General features: G+C 33.1%; 1 protein-coding gene across 2 annotated transcripts in view; it reads left to right on the forward strand.

The window, feature by feature from the left end:
* Positions 1–3,268: 3,268 nt before the first annotated feature.
* LOC145297075 (uncharacterized) overlaps positions 3,269–16,111 on the forward strand; it is a 214,829-nt gene continuing 201,986 nt past the window's right edge. For both annotated transcript variants that reach the window (XR_013870101.1, XM_080143305.1), the window contains exon 1: positions 3,269–3,787. The gene's annotated coding sequence lies outside the window, so the exon portion shown is untranslated. The remainder of the gene's footprint in view (positions 3,788–16,111) is intronic.

The raw sequence follows: 16,111 nt of genomic DNA on the forward strand, positions 1-16,111 counted from the left end.
CATACAAGTCCTAATCCTCCTAATCATTTTCTCGTCTTACACATTTCTGTCTTAATTATTTCTACACGAAATTCTTTTCCTATTTAAAAACATTCTTCCGTTATGAACATATTGGTGAGGACGTTGTCATCTACCTATTATTTTTTAGCCAATTTAATTTATTTATTTTTAAAATTGTTGTCGTGTATCGAGGAAAGTGCTTAATATCCTTAGTATAGCAGCTGTGTCCAAACTGGACTTCATGTCGACCCGGGCAATGCCGGTTATCTAAGCTAGTCTATCTATATATATAAACGAAAATGTGTGTATGTATGTATGTGTGTTCGTTTTTTGTGTATGTCTACAAAAGGCTTTTTTCGCCATGATTCTTGGTTGGCTCGCCCCTTCTTAAAACGTTTTATATGCTGTCTAAATAATAATATTTACGACTAAGGAACTCTGGCCGCAGCTATCTTTAAGTTACCCGACTTTAACAAGCTATTTTCGAGATACTTTTTGATCGCCGCGTAGCGGGGAAAACAGAAACTGGCTTCCAGCGCAAAACTAGGTCAAACATCATGCGACTTAACGTTCTCGAACCTGTTAATCTCGCTTGATAAACGTCAACTTAACCCACTTATCAAGTCATTTATTCCCGTGGTCGAGATGGTTAAGTCACAGGTTTTTTTCCATTTCCTTGGCACCGCCGCGTCAAAGGTTCGGGGTTCAAGCCAACCTTTCTACTATTTTTTCTTCTTTTATACCTCCAAACACCCGGCCAACGCTTTTTTTTTAAACAGGGTTATTTTGATCTACCTCCCCCCTCCCCAACACACACACACCTCCAAACACCCGGGCAACGCCGAGAACTCCCCGCTAGCATATATATATATATATATATATATATATATATATATATATATATATATATATATATATATAAGGAACACTGTGAGTGTGTGTGTGTGTCTGTGTTTGTATCTTTCGCAAAAACTTTCGACAGAGGCCAGGTATCATTCTAAAGCTCGAACCTCCGGTCCACAAATATCGAAAAATTGGCCAAAAACATTCATTCCTGCATGCTTAACGACTCCTTTTTACAGGGAGAGGTGAACAAATTGTATCTTCATGACAATATGGCTTTACGCATGCGTCAGTACGCGCAAAAGACGTTGTACATTGAATTCGTTTTAAATGTTATAAAAATCGGCCTACTTTCATTAACTCGTCTATAGCGTGATGGGTTAAGTGAAAGATTAAATCCCAGTTATCAGATACACCTTTTTCTCGATTTTTAAACATTTAATATTGAAACGAGATTATTTATACCATTTTTTTCGCTTTTCGCAGTGTTTTTTTTGTTTTTGTTTTTTTCTACTTTTTTAGGGTTTTGTTTATCCGATTGTTTTAAAGATGTTTTATGTCCGTTCGCTGTTTTATTTTTTTTTGGTTTTCTGATTTTTAAAAATAGTTTAAACAGGGTTATTAATTCGCTTATTCTTTGCCCCCCCCTACATACACACCTCCAAACACCCGGGCAACGCCATCCTATTTTTTTTTGGCGGGGGGAGGTGTGTTTTTCCGATTTTTTAAAAGAAGTTTTACGTTCGTTGGCTGTTTTTTTTTGTTTGGGTTTTTCCAATTATTTAAGAAATTCTTTACCCCCTATACACACACCTCCAAACACCCGGGCAACGCCGGGTACTCCCGCTAGTCTATTATATAAATCCCAAACGTCGGTTTGCTTGTATGTTTGTCCGTGGGTTTATGTGTTCGTATGTCCGCTAAAAACTTTTGTCAGCCGCATCGGACCATGTTGAAACTGGTACCATCTAAAAGAGCGATGCCTCGGATACATATGGGAAAATTAGAAAAAAAAGATGAATTCATGGGACCATTTCTTGCAAGAGTGGTTAACTTTTCGCCACGATATTTTCACAAGTCACGCACATGCAGCAACTGAGAGCATGTTTAAAAATGTTATTTTGCGGGGCTATGATGTCAAAACTCATGATCCGATGGTCAAAAGCGTTTGCCAGTAAAATTTTCCCCTTTATTTCCTCTTTCGCGTGTCAGGGTCAAGCCTATCTACAGCGACTATTTGTTTTGTTTTTTTTTCTGTCGATTGAAAGTTTAGTTCTGATTAATTTATTTTTAATGGGTTCCAGCGCACGTGCTGGAAAATTGTCCCCTACTTCTTCCGTTGTTTATTGTGGGTTGCTCAAATTGCTTTAAAGTCCAGTATGTTATTGACATAAACTTTATAACATGGTTAACCAATTTTTATGATTTTAGGATTAAATGAACATCTACAGCAAGAGTTGTAATACACCATCTAAAGCCTGATTGTCAAAGCTGGTGAATTTCTAAAATACAGTCTAAACGTGAGGACACTTTCGAAAAATTATATGCAATAAAATTCTGTTATAAACATGAAAAATGGCACAGAAACGTACACAATGCTTCAGATCGATTTTGGACCATCCTGCATGAAGTGAACATCTGTTTTTGAGTGGCAATAGAGATTACAAGAAAACAGGGAGTCTGTGGGGAATGAGAACTGTGAGAGAAATAAGGAAGTCAGAACGCCAAAGTTGATTGGCTAAATAAAGAATTTCATAGAAAATGGCCGTCATGTGTCTATAGAGACAAGAAGTGCGCAGTTTGACATCAGTGTGGGTACTGCACACATAATTATTCAGGGGCAACTGAAGATGCGGAAGATTTGAGCGAAGTTTGTTCACAGGGTTCTCAGAAATGATCAGACTATTTGACGAAAATTGACGGCAAGACAATACGTCACCTTCCCTATAGTGTAGACTTTGCTTTCATGGGATTTTTGGTTATTCCCTAAGCTCTTGGAAAACGCTAAAAGCTATCGGTATGAGACAATTGATGAGACGGAAGAAGCTGTGAATAATGTCATTGACACGTTCATACAAAGGGGTTTCCATAGGGCCTCGCATGAGTTCTTGGAACGATACAACAAGTGCATTGCAGCCGGTGGAGATTACTGCTAATGGGACTTGAGTTTCATGTACGTACTATCAGTAAAAGTGTTTATACGATAAAAAAAGTATGGAAACCTCGTATAAGGAGAATACAAATTGTGAACACACAAAAACAAATTGGAGCGAGTGAAAGAAATGGAGAAATAGATTGAAATAGAAAAATTATAAAAAAAGTGAAAGATTTAGTAAAAAGAAAAAAAGAAAGAAAAAAGAAAGAAAGAAAGAAAAGAAGAAATGTAACGAGCGTAAGAAAGAGAGGAGGGATTGTATTTCTCATATGTTTCATTTTTAAATATTCACTGTTTTGACGATAAAGATCACTAAAATTCCAAAACATGTTCAAACATATAAACATTTAAATACATTTTTGTCTTCTATTTTATCGTTAGTTTTTTTTATAAAAGGCAATAAAAATTTTATGCAACGGTGAGGAGATATTTAGTGATGTTTTAGCATCCGCTTTAACAGTGCTCAGTACGTGTGTAGAACTCCGTAATAAGTTATAAAAATATGTTTATGGTAATCAAGCATTATATATATATATATATATATAATTTTTTAAAAGTTTGTTTTTGAAATGTCGTTACTTTCAATGTATACCGTTTTCGTTTAACGGATCTAGATTGTTATGTTAAAAATATACCATTTGTTGTAAAAATCTAGTCGATAAAAATCCGAAGAAGTTGGTGGAGAGAGGATATTTTTACGGAAACATGAATCGTAAAATTACCACTCATTAATGAAACAGCTGTAATGGAAACATCCAGGAAATAAACGAAGGTTATAAAAAAGAAAACGTGAGTCTTTGCATTTACTTTGCACTATATATATATGTATATATATATATATATATATATATATATATATATATATATATATATATATATATATATAAGAAGAGAATTATAATAAGCTCTACTCTCTATTGTGTATTGAGCTTTTTAATTCGGTTGGGATTAAATTTGTTATATATAAATGCTGTTATTTATTTTAGTTTGAAGTTTACCACTACGTATATCAGGTATACACTACATACCATTGTTTTCATTAATATATATATATATATATATATATATATATATATATATATTGCCATATTCACAATCCATCTATGTATGTCTCTCTCTCTCTCTCTCTCTCTCTCTCTCTCTCTCTCTCTCTCTATATATATATATATATATATATATATATATAGTCATCTACAAACCGTTTCGCTCTTTCAAAGCTCATCAATGCGGCTGACATATAACTTCCTCAAGCCAGGATCGGAGCTTCTAACCGTTGCACTATTTCGCGGCTGCTGTTAGTGAATGTTTTGATATTTTTCAAGTACCGAAGCTCAATTCGTTCACACAAAGAGTATCGCTTCATACGCTAATGGTAATTTGTATATCATTTCCCAATATGCTCAACCTAAGATTGGGAGCATTATAGTCATCCACATACAGTACTGTTTCGTTGTTTCACATATCATCAGTGCAGCTATATATATATATATATATATATATATATATATATATATATTTATATAAAGCTCAACATCTCAGTGTCTGTCTGTACAAAAGTAGGATCTTACATGGTTTACATACTAAACAGACCACACCGATTAACATAGAGTTACCAAATTTTGCAGGAAAAAAGCGCACACAACGGACGTGGGGCCCCAGAGAGTCACTTATACCTGAAAACCCTGTATACGCTCACACTTTTTCATTTACAAACGTAGAGTTTCTAAATATGGCAAGGTAGCCAAATCTGGTGTGAGTGAACATTTTGACGGATTACACCGCTCACCCTAAGCAACGGGCTCGAATGGTGTCACTTATAAATGGGAAACCTATGCACACCGTTTGATGCACATTTGCCGAACTTCCCATGATAACCGCACTGTGGGAAGGGGGTAGTTTTACGGGTTACATAGCTCACTCGCACTAATGGAGGGGGGTCATGTAGTCACTTACAATAGAGAACGTTAATTAGTGTTCATACATTTGTGTGAATAAAGATTCACACTAATGCCCCCTCATGTTCGTTTAAGGGGGTCTACTTTGGGTTTGATACCCTAAAGATTGGAAGATATCTCTTTACAACCCCCCCCCTTTTCATAATCCTTCATACTTTCATAAAACAGAATCTATTTTTTGGAGAGTCTTTTTTAACCAAGTCAAGGACGGATACTTCTGCTTTATATATATATATATATATATATATATATATATATATATATATATATATATATATATATATATATAGTAGAGATACCTAGATAAGGGAAGTCCTTCTACTCTAATAGCTTCTTCCTAAGAACTGCTAGACTTTGGAATTCTCTTCCGGTTTCCTGCTTCCCCAATTGTACTGACATGCAGAAGTTTAAGTGTAATGTGAACAGATATCTTACGACTAAGTTCCCTACAAAGTACCCCTGCAAATTAGGTCCCTGATATTAGCCCCTACATTAGTTGGGGTGAAACTTTAATTAATATATATATATATATATATATATATATATACATACATACATTCATATATATATATATATATATATATATATATATATGTGCACACGCACACACACAGACACACACACACATATATATATATATATATATATATTAAATTCAATTATACAACAAAAAAAAAGCGGCCACATATGTACATATATGTGTTTCAGTAATTTCCTGTTTCAGAGAAATCACGTCGTAAGGCCAAAACATTGCAATATCTTTGCCCCTCTGTATGTTAGCACGGCAGGAAAAATGTCAAAGTTAACCCAATAACAACTTAATCCGATATTTTTATCTACAGTTTTTGCTAAACAGCTTTCAAAGTTTACTCGAGGGTAAAAGTTAATAAATGTTTCACATGGATGGTAAGCCAATATATTTGGTCAGTAAAACTTTGCTCCGTTATGTGTTAGATACTCAGTGGGTGAAAGAGAAACCTATTGCCTATTGATTGCAACTAGACGAACACTTTATAGTTATTTTTTATTGGAGATCCAAAATATCATGGTGACTTTTTGGGGGAGATTTCTAACAATAGGTTGTTGTATTTTCGATTTTGAGATATTACTGAGACTTCGAAGATGACGGCTTTATTTCAGCGATATATTCTTATAAGACTAAAAAGCACTTGTATTTTTAAATGAAATAAGCGTTTTAAAATATGTTAAAATAGTTTTTAAAATAACATATTCAGTTAGGAAAGTAACTTATCTTGCCTTTGGTAACAGTTATTTGCTATATATTTGATGATTTACTACTTAAAATTTTTTTTGTCTATGCTGTAAAACACCACAATATTCATTTTAAACAAACGTATTTGAAATTATGTTTTAGAGATTATGCTGTAATTTTTAACGACGAAAGGAAACATTTTTTTTCGGATATTTTACACAAAAGTCAACAAAACGCAAAAAGAAAACGGCGAAGAAAATAAAAAAAAACAACATATATAAAATAAATAATGTTATAAAAGGCAAGATAAACTTACTGTTCGACGTAACTGAATACGTTATTGATTGTTTTTTCTTATGTTATAGAATTTTGAAAATATTAGTTAGTTACGTTAGAACAAAAATAATTACTGCCATTAGACGGTCAACTGGCGAGTTTCGATAATTCTTGAAAACTGGGAAATTAACCAAAATTATTGATAATAATACCAGGAACGTTCAAAGAGTAAAGCCTACTATTTTTATACTGGAAGAGTTGAAAAACTACGATGACGAGAGTGGTACAATTAAAACGAGGGACCTTCTGTGCCACATAATTTATTTTTCTACATACTCATCACAATTCTCAATGCACTTTTGCTAGGATTTAAATGAGGCATCTCTGCTTCTACCGTACGTCTTTGACAGGGGTTGTTTTTTTTTTTAGAATCTCACACAGAATATCTGCAACAGAGATTTCGAACTTTCAGATCATGAGAGCATAAATCAAGTTATTATAAAAATACAATTTGCAATCCTGTTTGATCCATTCGGACAGAATAAAAATAGAAGCTATTAATTTTGGAACGCCCCTCCTATATACAGTTAGGTTTCAAATGAAATTTCCGCCTGATTGAGAATATTTATTAGATGTGTCTCTGTTTAATTTTCGACTTTTGTGCGATTATTGAGGCTCCACAGTTGTAATAAGTTCACCACATATTTATAATAAAATCTCTACATGGTTGTAAGAAAATCGTCATATATTGCCGTTTAAATTGAACAGATTAGATGCCACTTTTGTTTCGTAGTGTATAAGCACGATTTCAAATAAACTAAACACAAAAATTTAACCAGGTAGGATGACGAATGACTTATCCTGCCTTTGGTAACATTTATATATTATATACTTGTTCTTAACGCTTTTTTTTTGTTTTGTTTACTCTTGTTAACGATGCCCACTATATTTTTTTTAATTGCTGATACGATAGATCACGTATTTCAGCAAACCTTTAAAAAATCCTCCCCTTCCATATCTCCCACCGTTTTTTCTCTTCCCCATTCCCATCAAATCACCTCACCTTCTGCATGCAAAGGCGTGACAAAATAGTTACACCTGTATTATGATATAGATAAAAGATTTTTTTTATTGCTAGTAGAAAAATTAAATCGTAAACTCTGGCCGGCCAATAAAGAATATGCGCGTAGAACAGATTTATGGACAACGGCAATTGATAACTGAGAAACTCGACAGTTTTAATAATACCTTCGGCAGGTTTGAGTTGTCATGACTACTAAAAGACACGTACCGCCTACCACACATGACACACATAACTATTTCTCTGACCTAAGTAAGTAAACTTTGAAAGAAAAACATAAAAATCTATAATGACATTTAGATTTTTATCTCTCAAAAAGTGATTACAATTCATCTAGCGATTATTACTATACTATCAAGACCCGTTACTCGGCGTTGCCCGGGAAAAGCATGCTCCCCCCCTCTCGTAAAAACTTAAGTACAGCTGTTGATGGTACTGTCCAACCCCCAATCCCTAACCCCCAACCCCCTCATGTTAAGAACAGTGCTGTATTATACACTCCCAACATCCTCATGGTAAGAATGGCTTTCGGAATTGACACCCACAAGCTACCCCTGTTAAAAATGGGTTTCGGAACAGACATCCCATTTCGTGGGTGGCGGGTTGTCAAAATATTTGCCCCAAATTTAGTATTGATAATCAGTGTCATGATCCCCAAGCGCAAATACTATGAACCAAACTTGAATTTTGGGGTGTGCAGTGTCAATCGGAAAAAAATCTGAATGTTGTGTACTTATGTATTTTTGTTACTATGGTGAAATAATAATGTTATTATTTTTAAGTCATTCTGAACATGCTAGACGAGTGTGTTTTGCAAGTAGTCTGTGCTTCCACCGTAAAATTTAATAATCACAAATTACATGTTCAATAATAACGTCATTAAATTTTCCCTGTATAAAGTTTGTGAATCCTTTATTTTTTATCTTTTTTTTTTACACAGTAATCACCACTTATCAAGGCCCGGAAGCCACTCAGGGATAAAGGTTATTGCAAGTACATTACGTTAGTGTGGAGATTTGATGAAGTGTTTAATTAAGGGGGCGGTTCATTAGGAATTTGTTAACATTGGACTTGAAGACCTCCAAGTTGTAGTCCGGAGGGAAGCAGGCAGACGGAACAGAGTTCCACAGGCGTGCAGTTCTAAGAAAGAAGCTTTGTTCATGGAATCCGCGTTTTGATTTAGGCACAGATATAGAGTGGGGGAAATTTTTCACAGTGGATTCAGCTAGTCAGGTGTTTTTCGTGACAGATTGGCGAGGGGGGACCAGAAATTGGAGTTCAGACGAGCACCTGCCATAGAAATAACGATAAAACAAGGATAGGCTCGCAACGTCTCTTCTGTGGAAGAGAGGTTTTATAAGAGTGTATACATAGAAAAAATATTTATGTGAAAATGTAGAAAAAGAACTTATGTTTACATTAAGTGTGATAGTCGTGTTGGGCTTTAATATCCCCTTTTAGTTATAGGGTCTGCGTCAGCCCAGAAAAAAACATTAAAAAAACAAAGAAAAGAGAAAGTCCGTAACTACATTGCCCGAAAGATTCTGTTTAATATTAGTCTTCATTATATCGCAAATAGGTCACCAATACGTAGGTAAATAATTTATTTTTAAAAATAATTTCGCAACTGTAGTTTCTATAAAATAATTGTGTGCTTAATAACGTTGATTTAACCCAACGGTGTTTTTTACAGGAATAATACCAGGAACGTTCAAAGAGTAAAGCCTACTATTTTTATACTGGAAGAGTTGAAGAACTACGATGACGATAGTGGTACTATTAAAACGAGGGACCTTCTGTGCCACAGAATTTATTTTTCTACATACTCATCATAAACCTCAATGCACTTTTGCTAGGATTTCAATGAGGCATCTCTGCTTCTGCCGTACGCCTTTGACAGGGGTTGTTTTTTTAGAATCTCACACGGAATCTCTGCAACAGAGATTTCGAACTTTCAGATCATGAGAGCATAAATCAAGTTATTGTAACAATACAATTTGCAATCCTGTCTGACCCATTCGGATAGAATAAAAATAGAAGCTATTAATTTTGGAACGCCCCTCCTATATACAGTTAGGTTTCAAATGAAATTTCCGCCTGATTGAGAATATTTATTAGATGTGTCTCTGTTTAATTTTCGACTTTTGTGCGATTATTGAGGCTGCACATAGTTGTAATAAAATCGCCGTATAGTTGTAATAAAATCTCTACATGATTGTAAGAAAATCGCCATATATTGCCGTTGAAATTGAACAGATTAGATACCACTTTTGTTTTGTAGTGTATAAGCACGATTTCGAATGAACTAAACACAAACATTTGTTTAAAAGTTCATAATCCAATTAAGAAGGGTGACTATTACAAAACAGTTATATTGTTTAATATTTGAAGAACTACATATTTGCGTACAATCATAATGCGGTATTTTTTATTTAAATGCAAATAGGTCACACATACCTTACGTAAACGATAATGTTTTATTTTAATCGGAAAACTATTTATTTGCGGACAATCTATATGCGATCTCTTGTTTAAAACGCAAGTAGGTCACTAATAACGTAGGTAAATGATATTATTATTTTACTAATTTCAAAACTGTATTTTCTATAAAATTCTCGTGCTTAACACTCAAATACGTCCCGAATATCGTAGGTACAACGAAATGTTTTTTTTTTGTAGTTTTTTAAAAATAATTTCGCTACATTTTCCCCATTAAACTAAATGTGTGCTTATCGTAGGTAAACCCAAATGTTTTTAAAATAATTTGGCAACTGTATATTCTATAAAATAGCTTTGTGCGTCCATGTTTGTAACAATTTTCATAATAATAATAATGCTCACTAAACAATTATATTGATTAATAATCGAAAAAATCTACTTATTTGCGGACCATTGCAATGCGGTATTTGTTGTAAGCATACTGGTTCCCCTATAAAGGTATAAGAAGTTCGGTGTATAAGAATGTATAATTACGGTGTATTGTATTAAAATAAAAACAAACTACTGTCCGTATTGTTTTGAAGTAAAAGAAAGGTGTATGAACTATACGTATTGTTTAAAAGCAAAGAAAATCTTTTGTTTAAAGCAAATAAAAGTGTGTATTTTTTCCAAAGGTGTTTATCTCCTGCTCTCTCTCCCTCTCTCTCTCTGTCTCTTTCTCTATCTAGTTATCAGTCTATCTGCCCCTCAGCCTACCTCTCTATATGTCTGTCTTACTCTGTTTGTGTATTTTGATTTGTCCGTGTGTATGTGTTTATAGAATCTATTGTTCGCCCACTGGTATAGCAAACCTAGAATATCGTGATTACGAATTTGTTTTGATTTGCATAAGACAGTTTAAGTGAAAACAGTAGATGAATTTAGTCAATATAATAGGCAAAAGGAAAATGTAACTGAAAAGAAACCGGTTGTTTAGCGTCGATGTTTTTAAATTGCTAATGTGTTCGTTTATTCAATAAGGTATCTATTCTCGAATTAGCAGGTTAGAGGTAGCAACCAATGAGAAAGAATGGAAATGGGTAAGGGAAAAATGATTATTTTTTGTAAGGGAAATGAACAGTTAATTTTTAGCATAGGAGTTTATAATCCAATTAAGAAGGGTGACTGAAGAACATAGTATGAGGGTTTATATATCTTCTGGGTGTAGACTGGTGGCAGGAAGAGTACTGCAGAAAGAGAGCGAAAAATAAGAACTAGTTCCTTTGTAGATAATGGCGGTCGTCATACTGCCTATCCCAGGATGCAATATAGGGTTTTGATCTAACGAATAAATGTGCCTATGAAAAAAAGTTAGATAAGATGGCTGATAATAGACGTAATAAATATGTATATGGCATATGTTCTTGCAAACCTACGGTAATTCGGTCGAGAGGGGGAAAACTGTGCCTCTTTTACAATACATAGGGAGAGTCTTCTAGAAAATCAATAAATTATTACATATACTCCAATGTTGGTTGAATGTTGCCTGGGCATGTCGTTATATATATATATATATATATATATATATATATATATATATATATATATATATATATATATATTAGAGAGTGTAATATACAGGGTCTAAATGAGAAAAGCCCCAGTAAAATTAAATTCTACTTAAAATTCTATGTTTATTCTAAGTTCACAGACTATAAAGCAAAAAAACAAAAACGAAATTTGGACTCAGATAATAATAAGATGGCTAAAAATTGGTGTCTTCCCCTTCCTTTCCCCCATTTATGTTGATGAGGAGACTATATCCAGAAATATTTTACTTATGTTTCGATGGTTTGATTTTAAATATTGAATGAATAAAAACTCCGAAACGATCGTACATATAAATTTGATACGTTTCTTCCTATGACCACTTGATTGATACAATTACCGATATTTGACTAAATTCCTGATTCTGGTAAAATTACCGATTCCGATTCTGATTCTTCATAGATCTCTAAATATTTTCCTATGGAGTTATTCCACCCCCCCCCCAATTACCGTAAAATCTAATTAAATGAGTAGATATTTTCTTAAATGTAAAAAAAACACTTGTGGGGTCAACTATATCTATTCAAAGCAATAAATATTTATTATTTTACCATTGCTCTCAGCAGTGGACCATTTTCCTTTAAATAAAATCAAATAAAATGACAATTCAAAGAATAGTTTTGGGCATCGGAAAATAAGCAAAATTTTTTTCACTTCATTGATTAATTATGTTATTCTTTTTTATTCCATAGATTAAAATTAATAGCCTCTTTGAATATTTGCAAAGCTATTAAAATGTAAAAACTCCGCAAACACTTTAGGATGTTATTACTATTACTAAAGTTTATAATGTATTATCTAGAATATACGAGTCTTTCACTCTATTCATATGGATTTCTCGTCGTCCTAGCAATTCGTAATTATCTCATTGTATGTTATATATATATATACACGGGCGATAGATTGGAATAAGAGTCAGAATTCTAAAAAAAATCCGACTATTTTGTGGTAGTGAAATCGGGAAAAACTGGTGCCTAATATCTGATTCCAAATTTCGACTTTTTTGCTTTATTTTATTCATTATATTTTATTGATATTTTTATAAATTTCCTTAATAGATTTTAAAATTTAACTTTTTTCTTTTGGCACAAGTTCAAAAATATAGATCAAAATCCCCAAACGAGTTTATAGAAATCTTGGAGAAATAAGCAAATTAAAAATGTATCAAATTAAAAACAAACTTACGTTTAGTTTTAAAATCTCCGTTAATCCTCAAATAAAATGACACTTTTTAGAATGACAATTTGAACCAGTAATTCTATTTAAATTGAAAATGTTAAAACGTGTGTATTTGTGTGTGTTTGTGTATCTATGTTTGTGTGCCGGAAACGATGGGCATATATATATATATATATATATATATATATATATATATATATATATATATATATATATAACTACTTCATTTACACAAAATTAATATACGAAAGTATGAATTTATGCGTAAACTTTAAGTATTTACTTCAAAAGTTCTCAATACGTAGGTAGAGCTTGTTAGTAAGTTATAAAATATATATGGCGATTAAGCTACACTGAATATTCCGCGTTTCATCCACTCTAGGACTCTTCAGGCTTATACGAATAAGCCTGAAGAGTCCTAGAGTGGATGAAACGCGTGATATTATAATCGCCATATATATTTTATAACGTACTATATATATATATATATATATATATATATATATATATGTGTGTGTGTGTGTGTGTGTGTGTGTGTGTGTGTGTGTGTGAGCGTGCGTGTGCGTGTGCGTGTGCGTGGGTGTATGTATATATGTTATATGTGGAGAGTTATATATTTCGATTTTTATTCAAAATCATAGCACCCAATTTGTATATACATACGTATGTATGTATGTATGTATCTATCTCTCTATCTGTCTATCTCTCTCTCTCTCTCTCTCTCTCTCTCTCTCTCTCTCTATATATATATATATATATATATATATGTGTGTGTATATAACAGACTATATATATATATATATACATAAATATATATACATACACATATTTATGTACATATATGTATGTTAATTATGCAAACATTATTGGTTATATATGTGCGTATATATTTCAGTTGAATTCTGATTCAAGCAGACCACCTTATCAGGCTTGAAAAAGGACTGAGCACTCCTTTTTGATCTGATAATGTGGTCTTCAATAATGTTTGTATAATAAACAGATTATATACCTGCACTATTCTGCATTGAGCACTCTTTAATAATCACACGAGTTTATTGGATTTACGTCAGGCTAAACAGAATCATACAGTCCCTACCATAAGATCAATCTAAATCTTTTCTATGTTCCCAAGTTTTCTAATCTCCCTAATTCTATTATAAAATCCATAGTAATTTCTGTTTGTAGAATAATTTCTGCACTCTCCGCATACAAAAATAAAAACAAGAAACATTCAACCACAATGCAACTTTCTTCAATACAATATAACCATAATAACCCCATTACCAGCCGTCTAACATCCGATATTACCCTTTCTATTACTAGAAATTAATCATATTTCAGAAGGAAAACTACTCCGCTAAATAATAGCTCTTATAACCAACCGTCTTACCAACATAACTCTGTTCAATGCTATAATTATAACAAACTGTTATTTGCACTCCTTGTCAAATAATTACATTTTTTATACTGTCGTTATAGGTTTACACATTTCTTTTAAAATTTGAATAAATTTTCAATATCAAGGTTTATACACACACACACACACACACACATACACATATATATATGTATATATATATATATATATATATATATATATATATATATATAGTTTTTATCGCATTAGTATATATTAGGTTAAATATACTAATCGATAGAGAATTGTATCTAAAATAATTAATCAGTAATCTACATGAATTTCAGTGTATCTTACGACTGGGATCGCCTTGTGGCCTGCTAGTATATATATATATATATATATATATATATATATACAAGCAGCAAAAAGAAAGTCCGCACTTTTTCAAAAACAGTAAATTTAAGCTAAATTTAATGTAATCGTTTATGCAAACTATATGATTGGCCTTTTATTCTTCTATAATTTTAATTCTATAATTTTACCTGTTCATATTTTACTTTTTATTGAAATATTCTAGTGTTCACGTAAATTTAAAAAATAACAACAAAATAGGGAGGCAAAAAGATAGTCCGCACAATGGAAAATTGTTACTTAAATGTAACTTAGGGACATTAATGCAACACAAATTCAACAGGAACACAATGAACTATTAAATAGCATAGCCCTTCAGTAATTTAACAGTCTGCAATCTTTGGGGAATTTCTTGAATTAGGCTGTAGCAAAATGGGCATCCCACCTTTCTTTGATTTTTGTCCAAAGATCTTCCAAATTTGAATTTTTTTCATTGCGTAGCTGTTGCTTTATGTAATGCCATACGTTTTCGATAGGATTGTGGAAATTGTGCAGGCAAATCCAACACGGAATATCATGCTCTTCCAGGAGCCTCTTGACATTGCCAGCTGTGTGAATGGGAACATTAATATGCATGAAGATGGCATTATTATCCAAATTCCGACCGAAGTAGGGTAGAAAATTATCAGTCAACATACTAATGTACGTGGTCAAATTAATTCGACTTTGCAAGCGAACTATAGGCCCTGGACTATTGGTACTAATAATGCCCCTAACCAAAACTGGACCTCCACCACCTTGCAGCATTGGAACTGAGCACCTAGGATTAAACTCTTCGTCCATCCTCCGACTGACGTACTGCCTACCATCACTGCCTAGCCTACTGAACTTGCTTTCGTCTTTCGTCGCTAAAAGCATTTTTGAGAAATATGAAGAATCATGATCTTATTTGTATCTGACGAAGTCCAGACGGCTCTTTCTGTCCTTTACAGAAATCATTGGCTTAAAACCAGCATAAATTATCGCCCAATAATCAGTTCAAAATATCCACCAACAGGCAACAACGCATCTCTAATCTAATTGTTGTTGTTGTTGCAGGTTATACAACGTAACATTTAGTCTATGTTGAGAAATCTGAAAAAGAGCCACAAAAAGAGGCGTCTTAGCACTGAAAGTCCCCGGGGACGCGAAGCAGAATTGTGACAGGGTCACCCATAATAGATTTATATTAAGAACAATAGAATCCACATTTTGACCAAGTTTTAAAAAAATCTAATCGATGGATCAAAAGTTATGGGGCAAAATGTGTCATTTTTTTGCCATTTTGAGCATTTTTGACCTCTTTTGAGCCCCTGGGGGCGCAATGGAAATTTTTGTAAAAATTTTTTTTTTTTAATTGTGCACATCTATTTAATGAAATACAATTTGTGACATAATTTCAGGAAAAACTAATGCTGGTAATGGGGTTATCTGTCAACAGTTCGGACTAAAGGGCGTACGGACTCACAGACGCACGGACGCCACTGAAAACATAGGTCCCTCTCCGATAAAACGGGGGACCAATTTGCAGTTTTTGAAAAAAATTACAAGTGTGGACTTTCTTGTTGCCGCCTATATATATATATATATATATATATATATATATATATATATATATATATATATATATATA

This window comes from Euprymna scolopes, chromosome 17 (assembly GCF_053919585.1).
Source record: "Euprymna scolopes isolate OS-2025 chromosome 17, ASM5391958v1, whole genome shotgun sequence".
NCBI lineage: Eukaryota > Metazoa > Mollusca > Cephalopoda > Sepiida > Sepiolidae > Euprymna > Euprymna scolopes.